General features: G+C 37.5%; 1 protein-coding gene across 1 annotated transcript in view; it reads right to left on the bottom strand.

Moving 5' to 3' along the window:
• Nucleotides 1–12,746, bottom strand: part of ADGRB3 (adhesion G protein-coupled receptor B3) — a 696,487-nt gene that overhangs the window by 76,624 nt on the left and 607,117 nt on the right. The window lies entirely within an intron of this gene.

Raw genomic sequence — 12,746 nt, 5'->3', positions numbered from 1 at the left:
CCTATTGGTGTTATAAGAAAATTTCCAAGCGGGATGAAATCAATTTTTGATTTAGAGGCAGCATGGTAGGAAGAGATCCTAGGTTTCAGTGGCAAGCTAGTATTGCTCAACCTTGGCTGTGTACTGCTATCACCTGGGGAATTATTAAAATTCTGGATCTGTTAGTGCTTTTCCCTGATTCCCAGGTTCTGATATAATCTGCGTGGGGTGCAGCCCAAGTGCTGGAATTGCTAAAGCTCCCCTGGTGATTCCAATGTGTACCCAGGGCTCAGAATCAGCAGCTTCATCATGGGGTGACTCTTGGCAACAGAAGCTGCCAAATGGTTGATGGTGCACAAATTATCCAACTTCTCCCAGCTTCAGTCTTTCACCTCTAACTATGTAGGTTTACTATAAAAATTACAACAAACTTCTCAGCTGTTGGTGGATTCTCAAAAATATTAACAATAATGACTACTTGTGCATTTTCTCAACACATTTTAGTAACTTATCTGGACTTGGTCAATTTTTAAAGGTCTAGAAAGAATAATAAATTTGAAATATAGTGCTGTGCATTGTATTTTTTATGTAGAATCTATTAGAATGGATAGACATAATCAAATGATTAATATTAGAAAGAACTTCAGAATGATGAAAGTCATACATTTAAGCCAAAACATGGTCATCTTTCCTTTGGTGATGTGCAGGGAAAAGGCAGGCTATCAGCTGATCCCATACTCTGGCCTCTCCAGACCCCTGGGAGGAAATGCCTGCTGTTGTAAACCACACAGTTGAATTATCCTGAATGCCAATATTGGTCTTGCTATGGAACTTTGGATGTGAGAATTTCTAGAGAACTCAAAAGACTTTTACTTCAAATAAATAATTTCAGGCCCCAGATTGCTTAATTCCATTTTCCCCCAACTTTCCTATCCCTATCTGCTCATCTTTAATCTACCCAACCTCAGATATTTCAAGCCCAACAGGTCCAAACATGAATTTTCACCTTTCCCTTCAACCAGTTCCTCTATCTGTGATTGCTACTATGCAAGTAACATTACCATAGCCAACCAAAACATAATACTATCTTTGTAATTCTCCCACACCCAATCAATTGCCAACTCCTAATTGATTATATCTAACAGTGACAGGGATTTCACGGACCTCACATTTCCATGACTCTAGATGAGGCATCATTCACTCTCTGAAACTACTAGTGAAAAAAATCAGACTCTTACACAGAGACCACCTGTCTGATGGATCCACTGCCATAATCAGGAATGAAGTGGAAATTCCAGAGCTAGGCAAGCCTTAGTGATATGTTTCTGTTCCCTCCTATTGAAAGAAAGATCTTAAAATATATCTGGCACATACTAAATGCTTAAAAAGTATGAGCTGTTATCAATATTTTTATAATTATTAGAAGGGAATGTGTGTATAGTTTTTATTTTTACAATAAAATACTAAAGCACGTTTAAATGTAAAGAATCAAACAGATAAAGAAGATAAATCAGGAGACAGAACTGACTGAATCAAGTTGTGCAGAAGTCTGATGGAAATAAATCTGAAGCACATGAGAAGCACTGTCCTTTGGTTAAAGGAGAGTTCCCTCTTGATTTGAGACAGTTAATAAGAAGAAAGACTGGGTATGGATGGATGTAGAAAAAAATAGCATACTTCCTGGTGAGAAGGCAAGATAATCTCAATCTGTGATAGCTTCAAATATTTTTGGAGTAGGAGTTGGGTCAGATGTTAAAGCTAAAGAAGTAGGAAAAAGATTAGAGGTTTGAGTACATGTGAACAGACTGAAAATTCTCTTTAAGAACCAGAGAGCCAGATAACATAAAATTGCCAGAAAACTTTGATGTTTCTGTTGAGCTGAGTGATTGTATATTTTGATCAACTTATTACCACTAGAAAAACAAAAGACATACAGCTAGAGTCACTTCCAATTCTGAAACCATAGATTCCAGTCATCTGCAAAGGTAGACAAACACTGGTTCTGCTGTTTTCCTGCTTGGGATTTTCTCTCACTTCCCCTTTCAATGGACTTTCCCAGAGCACAGTCCAACATCTTTCTCACTTTGACTTATGACACATTTTTTTGCTACCATACCATGAGAAGAGAGAAAACTTCCAGAAACAAAATTTTAATCTGTTGGTTGGGAAATGTTGACATCACATTGCAGCAAATCCCTTACTCTAAACCAAGACTGAAGTGTCTCAAGCTGATCGTTATCTTTTTAGTAAACAATTACCTTTGAAAGTTTGGAACCCCTACTAGGCTAGGTTCTCAGTTTCCCAGCGTGTGGGGAAAATGACTATGGTCAGGGTACTATAGTCAAGGTTGGACCAAAATAAGATGGCAAAACAAACTATTTCTAGTGCCATTACTTTTATAAGTAATGACTATAAACACCTTTTGAGGAGACATTCACTTATTCAGAAAAAAATAGCTCATCCATAAAAAACCTTAGGTCTTTTTTCCTCAACATATCCTAACAAGTCTTGTCACTGAGGAATTTAAGGTCAAAATATTTATTAAGCATTCACAGTAAGAAAATACTGAGTTAGGCAAATTATAAATGTTTTACATAATAATACCAGAATAGGAAAATCATATTAAGTATAAAACATTTGCAAATAATCATGATGTGTGGGTATGTTTAGAATGATTTACTGGAAAGAACAAGGTTAAGAGGGTAAGGACACTTCCAATTCTAAATCTACATTGCTTGGGTTTTATTGTTTATTGTATATATCAGATTCTTAACATTAACTTCTTTTATCAATATAGAATATAGCAAAATTTTATTATAGCAACTCACTTCTAAATCTAAAGTCTAAAGGGGACTAGCAAATGTTGACTGAAAAGAGAAAGAGAATCAAATATCATTTTACTTTATTTTCAGAACATGAAAGAACAGCAGGATCCTCCATAATTACCTCTAACTTTGTTTAGAAATGGTAATAGCTGGATCACAATGTTTCCGATTTGAACCAAAGCTGTATTATTAAGCTCTTTTGGTTTCAGTGTGACATTTTATGCATTATACCATTTCCTCTTATCATGTTACAAATTTTTATTTGAAACCAGAACAGGAGAAAGTGTCAACAAGACAAGAGAAGCAAAATCCAAAAGATCACTAAGTCAAAAATAGATCTTACAAAATATTTTAAATATAGTCTTTTATTTTTATATCCTGACTTTAAATTATACAGTTGAAAGCAATGTGGATAAGCTGAGAAACTCCCTCCATTTTTACTCACAAGTATAAAAGTAGTGTAGAGAAAGAAAGAGAGATCTGAGCCCAGGTTGAGGGGCAGAGGGTGGAGAGGGGTGGAGAAGGAGGAGAAATGTGCTCCTGGTCTTCTCTGGAGAGCTATAATTTCATTCTTGGTTTTAAGTGGGTGAAAACTGTTCCTCTCATCCAACCTCCCACCCTATCTCCTGCTATTCTTTTCCACACATTGCTGCCTTCTGAGGAGAGGTGTGGCCATAGTCTGTTGGTATTGGATCAGGAAAGAGAAAAAAGAGCATGCAATTGCATTCAGCCACCTGTCCTCCTACTGTGACCACTGTGCCTCAAAGCCAGGCTTCCAATCAAAGCCGCCTGGCTGTAGAGTCTGCTCAATTCAGACCAACCAAACACTGTACCAATAAGCAAATCCTTTCAAATCAAGATCATTTTATAATAAATAGTATCTGCCTTTGTCAGAGTACTTATTTATCTAGCTTATTCAATTCAGCTTGAATATACAAGGTGTGAATTTCTAAGAGGAATCAGATTACGATTCACATTTAGATCTCAATTATAGTCTCTAAATGCGTGAAATATTTCCTTGTATTAAATGAAGCACTTTGAGAGGAACACGCATTCTTCCAGGTTTCCAGGTTGCCACTTAATGCATCACTACAGCAACTAATGTTCACATCTCAGAATAATGCAACACCTATTTTTTTCCTTCTATGAATTCAAAATTACTTTCCCTTGTATTGTCACATTATCTCTTGGAAATTCATATCTTTATCGATATTTCATATGTTATAGCTTCTAAGGGGTAAGGAATTTGTTTCCCTTTTTTATGTGCAATGGAATACCTAGCACTATAGGTTTTATCTTGGAAATTTTGTTGTATGAAAAGAAAATAATTCTGTTATTAATAATTTCAAAGAGGATATGGTCTGAATATAAATGTTGTTGCTCACAGGATGAAGTTAGAAGAGGTCTTCATTTATTTTTGTGGAGTAATTAGTTTCTCCCATTATTTGTTCTTTCCTTTTTCCCATAACAGAATTTGAGAGCACTTGGGTCCTGTAATAAAAACTATATTTCCCATCTTTTGTTTCAGTGAATGTCATATGAATAGATTCTTTTCAATGTAAAGTAACAAGAATAGTATATGAAATTTGGGAGAGTATCCTTCTCTTTCCACTTTGTGTGTGTGTGTGTGTGTGTGTGTGGTGCTGGAGATTAAACCCAGGACCTTGTACATGGGAGGCAACTATTCTACCAACTGAACTCATCCATTTTCATCTTTATTGACAGCTGGGATGTTTATATGATGGCTGGAGCTGGAATAGGTATATTGGACTTTGGAGTGTAAATTACAAGTTTAGTATGAAAAAAAAAAGAAAGCAATGCATCCTTAATGATCATGGAGGTACCTACACTTTATGTGAAAATAGAACAAATTTATGTTTTTTTATGTCTCATTCCTGCTTTGATTTTTTTCCTATAACTCAGAATCAAAATTAACCCTAAATGATACATTTGGTATCAGTACCTACAAAACAGACACACTTTATCTTAATTGATAAAATATTATATATGATACTTTAGTAAATACAATCTGTGAACCAACTGGAATAAATTACATTCATTTGCCAGCTCTGAAATTAATCCAAATATTTATATTTCATTTAAAAAACTAAACCATATCTCCCTCAATTGCACAAAATCCCCCTTTACTTAGTAATTAATGATTAATATGTAAGGTGTGGTGGGTTTTATATAGTAGTTTACTACTTAATAACTCAGTTGATCCCATTGTTCAATAAAAAAGTAGATATGATTAGTATTATTTTGGCTTTATGGATGAATAGCACATGCTCAGTGAGACTTTCCCAAAGTTACACCATAGGGGCAAAGCCAGGATTCACAATCATGCCTTTTCATTTTATTCCAGGTCTCTTTTGCATTCCTTTTCACCAAATGGTTTTAATGGATGTACTCAAATTAGGAATGGACTATTATCAAATATTATTAGACTGGCACAGATCCTAGACATTTACAACTTCATGCTGAACAAAATTCTCACCTTGTTCCTCCCTGACATTCTAGCACATTCATGTCAAGGTTCCTGGGTTTCCTATTATTCCGTGTGTTATATGCTACTCTTTCATATTTAATTCATAACTTGGTATCAAACATCTCTGCTGAAAGCCATAGCCAAGTAGGAATGACGCATGGCATTTTGGGTTGAAATGTGACCCTGCTCAGGGATTAGGGTGGCTCAGGGTTTAGGGTGGATCCTGCTGGGAATAGGGCGGCTCCTGCTGGGATTAGGGTGGCTCCTGCTGGGATTAGGGCGTATCCTGCTGCCTTGGAGTTACCTTTGAGGGAGTGTATTCCCAAGTAGTGTGTGTAGAGTGTCGGTGAGAGTTCGGGAATAAAGAGTTGCTGTCTGAATCTACAAGGTTTTTGTGGTGGCTCGGTTATTTTGTGCCCAGCCAGACTGCGGCACATCTCCTCCACTTAAGTTTGAGATTGGGGAGTCTATGGCTAAGAAGAAGCAATATCTATACCGGCCACACCTTTGACCACTTCTACTAACTCTTTGGGATGCATGGTCGGCCTGGGCTATTGCAATAAATTGAAACAACTAGACAGTGACCATTCTGGTCTCTTTACTACAGATTTGAAATCTAGGACCAGGGAGAATTAATGAGAAGATCCTCCTCTGTGTAAGATAATAAAACAGAAAAAATGCAAAGAAGAGGATATATCTTAGAGGGGGGGGGAGGGAGGGAGGGAGGGAGGGAGGGAGAGAGAGAGAGAGAGAGAGAGAGAGAGAGAGAGAGAGAGAGGAAATCAAGATAAACCTTACTCAAGCAAAGAAATTCCAAAAGAAGCAGAGAAAAGTAAAAAAGAGCTTGAACTTATACTTACTGTGGATTTCTTACGATGAAAACACCCATTACCATTCTTTAAAATGTAGCTCTTGGCATACATGTCATTCTGAAACCCATACGACATTTAACTACCATTCACTTTTCAGGCAGTTGAAATGGGACTCATTCTTTAATATTATGACTTTATAGAAAACACTGATATGTGGAAAGATATTTAGACTCAAATATAACAGTCAATGAAAAACAAAGGAGCAATCACTGAGAAGGTCATGAAGCTGTACTTGATACTCTAGGTTGAAACCAGGAAGTGAGCATAATTGAGAAAGCAAGAAAATTGTTGAAGGTAAAAACAAAAACATCGTTACTTTTGCAAATGTAGCTACTATTATGGCCTGAGCTTAAAAGAGAGAAGGGGAAAAGCAGCAGGCATGTAAATCAGGAGGTGTAGTGATTTGCAGTGCCAGGTGATAGTACTAAATAAGAAGCTATAGTCTAAGGTAAGTAGAAAAACATGTGATGAAATACTCCGGAAAATCTTGCTTAATCTCCACATTCTGCAATATGTCCTCCAATGTTCCACTGAGACCTTTCCCAGGAGCATCATTAGCACATTTCACACTGTATTAGCACAGCTTGGTAGTCATCTGTCCACGCCAACCTCCACTCCCCACCATACACACATTAGGATGTAAGTAACAAAGCCAAATCTTTCCTTTGAAAATATTGCTGTTGCTGTTCACTGTTGTAATCCCAGAATCAGGCTTTAAATCTGAGGTGTGTTCAGAAATAAAATTCTGCTGTGTGAATGAGTAAATGAGCAGGTACATTGCTGGCTCAATGAGTACTTTCTATTCTCACATTGCAATATTTAGTGTTACTGATGTGCCTGGCTTATCTCCCTTTATGTAAGCTTTTTCTTCCTCCACATTTTTATTGGTGCATTATAGTTGTACATAATGATCAGATTTGTTATTACGTACTTGTACATGCATACAATATAACAATATAATTTGGCCAGTATTACTCCCTAGCGCTCCCTCCCCTGTGCTTCCCCACCTCCCACTTGCTGGTCTCTTTCCTCTAATGATCTCCCTTTGACTTTCATGAAATCCCACCCCCTCCCCACCTTTCTTTTCCTTTTTCCTTTCCAGTTTCCACATATGAGCGAGAGAAAATGTATGACCCCTGACTTTCTGAGTTTGGCTTATTTCGCTAGTCCCATCCAATTTCCTGCAAATGACGTAATTTCATTTTCAATTTTTCTTCAAGGCTGAATGAGACTCCATTGTGTATATATGCTACATTTCTTTATCCATTCATCCACTGATGGACACCTAACCTGGTTCCACAGTTCAGCTACTACTGTGAATTGTGCTGCTATGAACTTGGGTATGCATGGATCCCTATAGTACAATGACTTTAATTCTTTAGGGAAAATATTGAGGAGTTGTATAGCTGGGTCATATGGTCAATCCATGTTTAGTCTTTTGAGAAATCCACACATCTACAGTCATCTGATCCTTCATGTAAGCTTTTTGGAGGAGCTCTATTTCCAAGTCATTTCTCAATGTGACTGTGCCTACCACATGGTTCTCAACAGAGTGAATCCATGGATGACAAAAGGTCACATATTATTCTATATATGACAGAGACTGCAGACTGTAGATTAAAGGTTTATTTTATGTGCTATTTTCAAATAATGCCTGTTATTTTAAAAAATAATGCCAGTGCAATTTTTGTTTTAAAAGGGGAAGGAATCTAGAACCACTGCCTGGCTACTTATATGATCTTATGCAATTCTTTAGTTCTTTGTATTGTAATGCTAGGTGGGAAAAAACAGATGGCAGGAATGATACATGAGGGAAATCTAGTTTGAATGTTTATGTCTTATTTGAAAACATGCATCAAAAACAAACAATATTCTATTTTGAGTTCAGTAAGTCTTTAAAGTATTAATTTGCTTGGCTACTTCTTCCATTTCAAAGAATGCCTAATTACCAACCTAGGCCGTTCTTTCTGAGTTCATCTTGATTGTACCTACCTTTTGGAAATGATTTGTTCTCCTCTGGAAACCAACATCCCTAGATGTTGGCCCTCTAGCTTAGAAATCTGATTGCTGAGGGAGAAAGGTTCAGAGCTTATTACCTTTGCCTCCCTCATATGTTGATGATAGGAAATGTAGATAATACATTTTTTTGTAATTTTACACTGAAAAGCTTCCTCAAAATATGTTTTCTTTAGGTGGAAATTTCTTTAAGCTTTTCTTTTTTTTTTTTTTTTTAAGAGAGAGTGGGGGGGGAGAGAGAGAGAGAGAGAGAGAGAGAGAGAGAGAGAGAGAGATTTTAATATTTATTTTTTAGTTCTCGGCGGACACAACATCTTTGTTTGTATGTGGTGCTGAGGATCGAACCCTGGCCGCACGCACATGCCAGGCAAGCGGGCTACCGCTTGAGCCACATCCCCAGCCCCTCTTTAAGCTTTTCTAAGTGGACTGTGGTATGGAATAAATGGAAAGCAGGGAGTCATTTGCAGAGTGGAATCTCCTTAGCAATTATTGGGCTGATATATATTGACTCTCTTGACTTCACACATTAATAATCTACCTCCGTTTAAAGCAACCATGACCTCCACTATCAGCGCAATGGCAAAACCCAAAGCAACAACCAACCGTTGTTGACCAAGCTCTGCATTTCCCCTTGATGATGCAGCTGTACATCAATCAGTTGCAACTGTCCCTGAGTCAAAGTCTGAGAAAGATAGGAGTCTGGACAAATGTGATTAGAAATAACATAAGCCTATAACATAAGCGAGTTTTGATTTTTACCCTGTTGACATTCACTTCAGCATCTTTTTCTAAAGCAGCAGCAAGTTGCCATATAGAAGAACAGTGTCTATGATCTTGATCCTGGTATGAGATCTCTGGAGCCACAAAATGCTCTGAAGGTGGCAACAGGTTCAGAGGTCAGGTTTGCACTCATGTGCTGGGGACACTGTACCCCAGCACAGTAAGTACCATGTCTGGGTCTCCACCTCCCTCATAGGAGTGGTAAGAAGATAATGCGACACAATTCAAGTGACTATATTTTAAAATAAAAGCTTTGTAACTAAAGAGAATTATTTTTATTACTAAGAGAGTGGCCATCTGTTTCCAAAGGACTCAAGTGAGAACACGAATATTCACTTTTCATGGAGTGATTTTCACATAATGTGTTTTCATCGCCTCCTGTGCTGGAACATGATGCGAGCTGAAAGACGCTCTGTCTCATGATCTTCAGACACGTGTAGGGTTCTTATTATTTCTAAGGAAGGCATAGATTCATATTAACACTTGAAAAAATGCTGCCATGTCCCAAAATGTATATTTGGGAGATGGAGAGAAGTGGGATAAATATGCAAAGATAAAATAAGTCAGTAAAAATGATGGAATGGAAACACCGCCAAATCTCTTGTTTGGAATGCAGCATGGCCAGGAAATAACCATCTATGCTCATTATCCACCATGATTAACCTTCCTGGGTCTGCTTCATCCCTTGAAATTTGCACTGCAATTCTGTCTGTTGTACTCACTGCAGCTATTAACAATAATAATCCCATCTCACATTGGATATTCATCAACTTAGCTAATATGAATGTTATGACAAAAGGTTCCATGTTTGATGGGAGTCACTGACATGGCACAGCTTATTGTTTGGCTTAAATCCGACAGAAGCAATGAGGATGATATTACCACACAGACCAGCTAAAAGGCATAATGAACCATTCTATGTATGCAAACGTGATGTTACTAGTCCATCAAATAGGATATATATATCCTCAGATATCCCCACTCCAAGCTGTCAACAAGTTTTCCCAATTCATTGAAATATGCTAGTCTGGCCCCACATGTAAAAATTGGAGCTGTATCAACATGTGGAAACCAAACAATTGGAGACAATAAAAGTTAGCGACTCTTTTATTGCATTTGGTTTTTTGTATATTTTGCAGGTTATTGACTTTCCTTCTCTGTCCCCATTAAGAATGGTAAAACTACCCAGCAAAGTAAAAATCAAACCCATTACATGTTGCTCAGGAATGAGTGTTGGGGGAACTGCATCCCCCTGCCTGGTGTTTGCATGAGGTTGTGTTGTTCTCAGGATACAGGAATACTAGGAGTGGCATCTGCAGTCACTGTCCCTCTTTCCTCCCTCTATTAGGTTTTCAGGTGTTACTCATTATTGTTCTCCAGTAATCTGAGCTTTGGCAAAGCCTTTGGAGCAGCCTATCTGCTCCCCACTTGATTCCCCAGGCAGTTGGCTCTCTGATGAGAAGCTTCATGTTCTCCACCTACTCTTCATGTCCAGGAGAGGAAGTTCAATATGGAAATTTTGGGGCAGCAAGATGTCCTTTTATCTAAAATTGAAGGCCAAGTCCCTCAATCCACTCTACCAGCTATAGTTCTGGCCCTAAGATTTAACTTCTTTTTCAACTGGAAGGCCATGGGATGACTATTTTATAAATTCCAATGAAAAAATGCAGGAAAACACTGCAACTGTTGATCAAATGAAGTTCCATTGCTTTTTTTTTTTCTTTTTGACTTTTTATTTATAGATTAGATCTGGATTTCAATGATCCCTGCATCTACTGACATGGATAATTGGAAATTGGCTGCAGTTTTTAGTAACATCAGGCAGTAAAGTTGATTACTTTCCCTTTCCCTCCATTGCATAATCTTGGCAGTGTCTGCTAGGTCGGTCAGAGCAGGCTTGCTGCAGTGAGAGGGTTTCACACAAAGGCAAAGAGACAGGAAAGACAGAATATCACTGGATACTTCCTTGATTTTTTTTCAGCATTAGTGTTATCAGTGATGTATTAGGCAAGGTGATATAGAATATAAATATACAGAATGTAAGTTGTATCATTGAAATTGGTATTAAAAAAAACAGTGAAGTAGAGAAAAGGGATAGAGGGAGAGGGAGCAAGGATGAGAAAAGAGAGGAACAGAGAAATGAAATTAACCAAATTATGGTATATGCATGTATGACTATTTATATAACAATAAATTCTACTTTTTGATTAACTATAATGCATTAATGAAAAAATTAATTGAAAGAAGGAAGACAAATAGAGTAGAGGAAGAAAATCAGTGAGAGAGGAAGGAGGAGAGAAATGGGGCTAGTGCCATGGATTAAAATGGAGCAATTTATGTTATATGCATTTATGAATATGTCAAAATGAACCCCAAATTGTGTAAAACTATAATGCACTAATAAAACATAAAAAGCACAAAATCATCTCAAAGCAGAAAGGAATGAAGATCAGATGTCCAATGTATGTCAAATTCTTGAGCCTTCCAGGAAAAAACTTACCAACCTAGGAATTGAATTGTTACATAATCCAGGCAGTATCTCTTCTCAAGCATTATCAAGAGACCAAATGTGAATAAATCCAGCTCCACTGCACAGGTTTTGTCTTCCTTATGTAAGAACCATATGTGTACATCTTATTTTAAGAGCTAGCAGGGCACGGCCCTAGCAGAATGACACGTGAGAAAGATGCAATGTGGGAAGTGTCAGAGCAGGCTGTAGGGAACCCAAAAGGCTGCAGCTTGCCACCCAAGGCTCTATATTAAGTAAGACACAGCACTTAGTTGAATCACTATCACTTTCTTGTCCCTCTGCCTGGCATGTTGAAATATTCCACTTCTATTTTTCTCCATCTGTCCTATTTACCTTGTAACTCCACATGCAAATTTAGGTACAGCTAAATATATGAAGCCTTTTGAAAAATGACTTATGAAATGTGCATGTGTTAGTAAAAAGATTTAGATTGTCAGAAAACATTTTATTCCACTGAATCTATCTTTGTAAGGGAGCTTATTCTCTTTAGTTTAGATGGATTCAACCAACAATGCACAGAAAATATCACTACAATCTAATGCATTTTAAGAAGGTTTAAACAAGTCACATCAATCAGGGTAGAGTAGGAAAATAGAAATGTCTCTTGGTATTTCAGGGAGGAAGAATTTAATACAGGGGATTGGTTGAACAGGTAAGAGAGGAGCTGAGGAGATAAATGGGATAATATAGTGATGTAACCAAGAGATTAGCAATAGTTAGAAGATGCCTCCACCAATATCCTAAGGAGTTCTCAACCCTGAGTTTGCTCTTAAACCTGGGAAAGGTGGAACTCTGATATGGAATCCATACTCTAGAAGACCCCACTGAGTTCATCCCCAGTCATGTTCTTTCCTTCAGAAGAACTTTTGGGACAGGAGGGTATAAACACTCATATCTCATGTCTTTATCTCCTTTCTGGACTGTGCTCCTACACACAGATACTTTTCCTTTTCTCCCCAAATAGATACAGACTGGTGCCAGATTGGAAGATTAGCTTGGACTAGCTGGGGTAAGGAGCAATGTTTTAGTTTCTCTATTCTTAGTATTTTTACAGTTCCACAGACTGTGAAATTCTGAAAGGATGGATAGTTGGACGAGTATCTGAGCCTTAGATATGGGACATAAAAGCCCTCCAGTTTACCCCACTTATCAAAGGAGTAAGATAAAGCGGATATTTATCCTGTGGATTCCCAAGCAAGTGATTTTCTAAATGTCATTATGAAGATGTATATTTGTTAAAACAGAAAAGAAAATGG

This window comes from Spermophilus citellus, assembly GCF_964194105.1.
Source record: "Spermophilus citellus genome assembly, chromosome: 5".
Taxonomy (NCBI): domain Eukaryota; kingdom Metazoa; phylum Chordata; class Mammalia; order Rodentia; family Sciuridae; genus Spermophilus; species Spermophilus citellus.
This window is presented reverse-complemented; position numbering and strand designations above follow the sequence as displayed.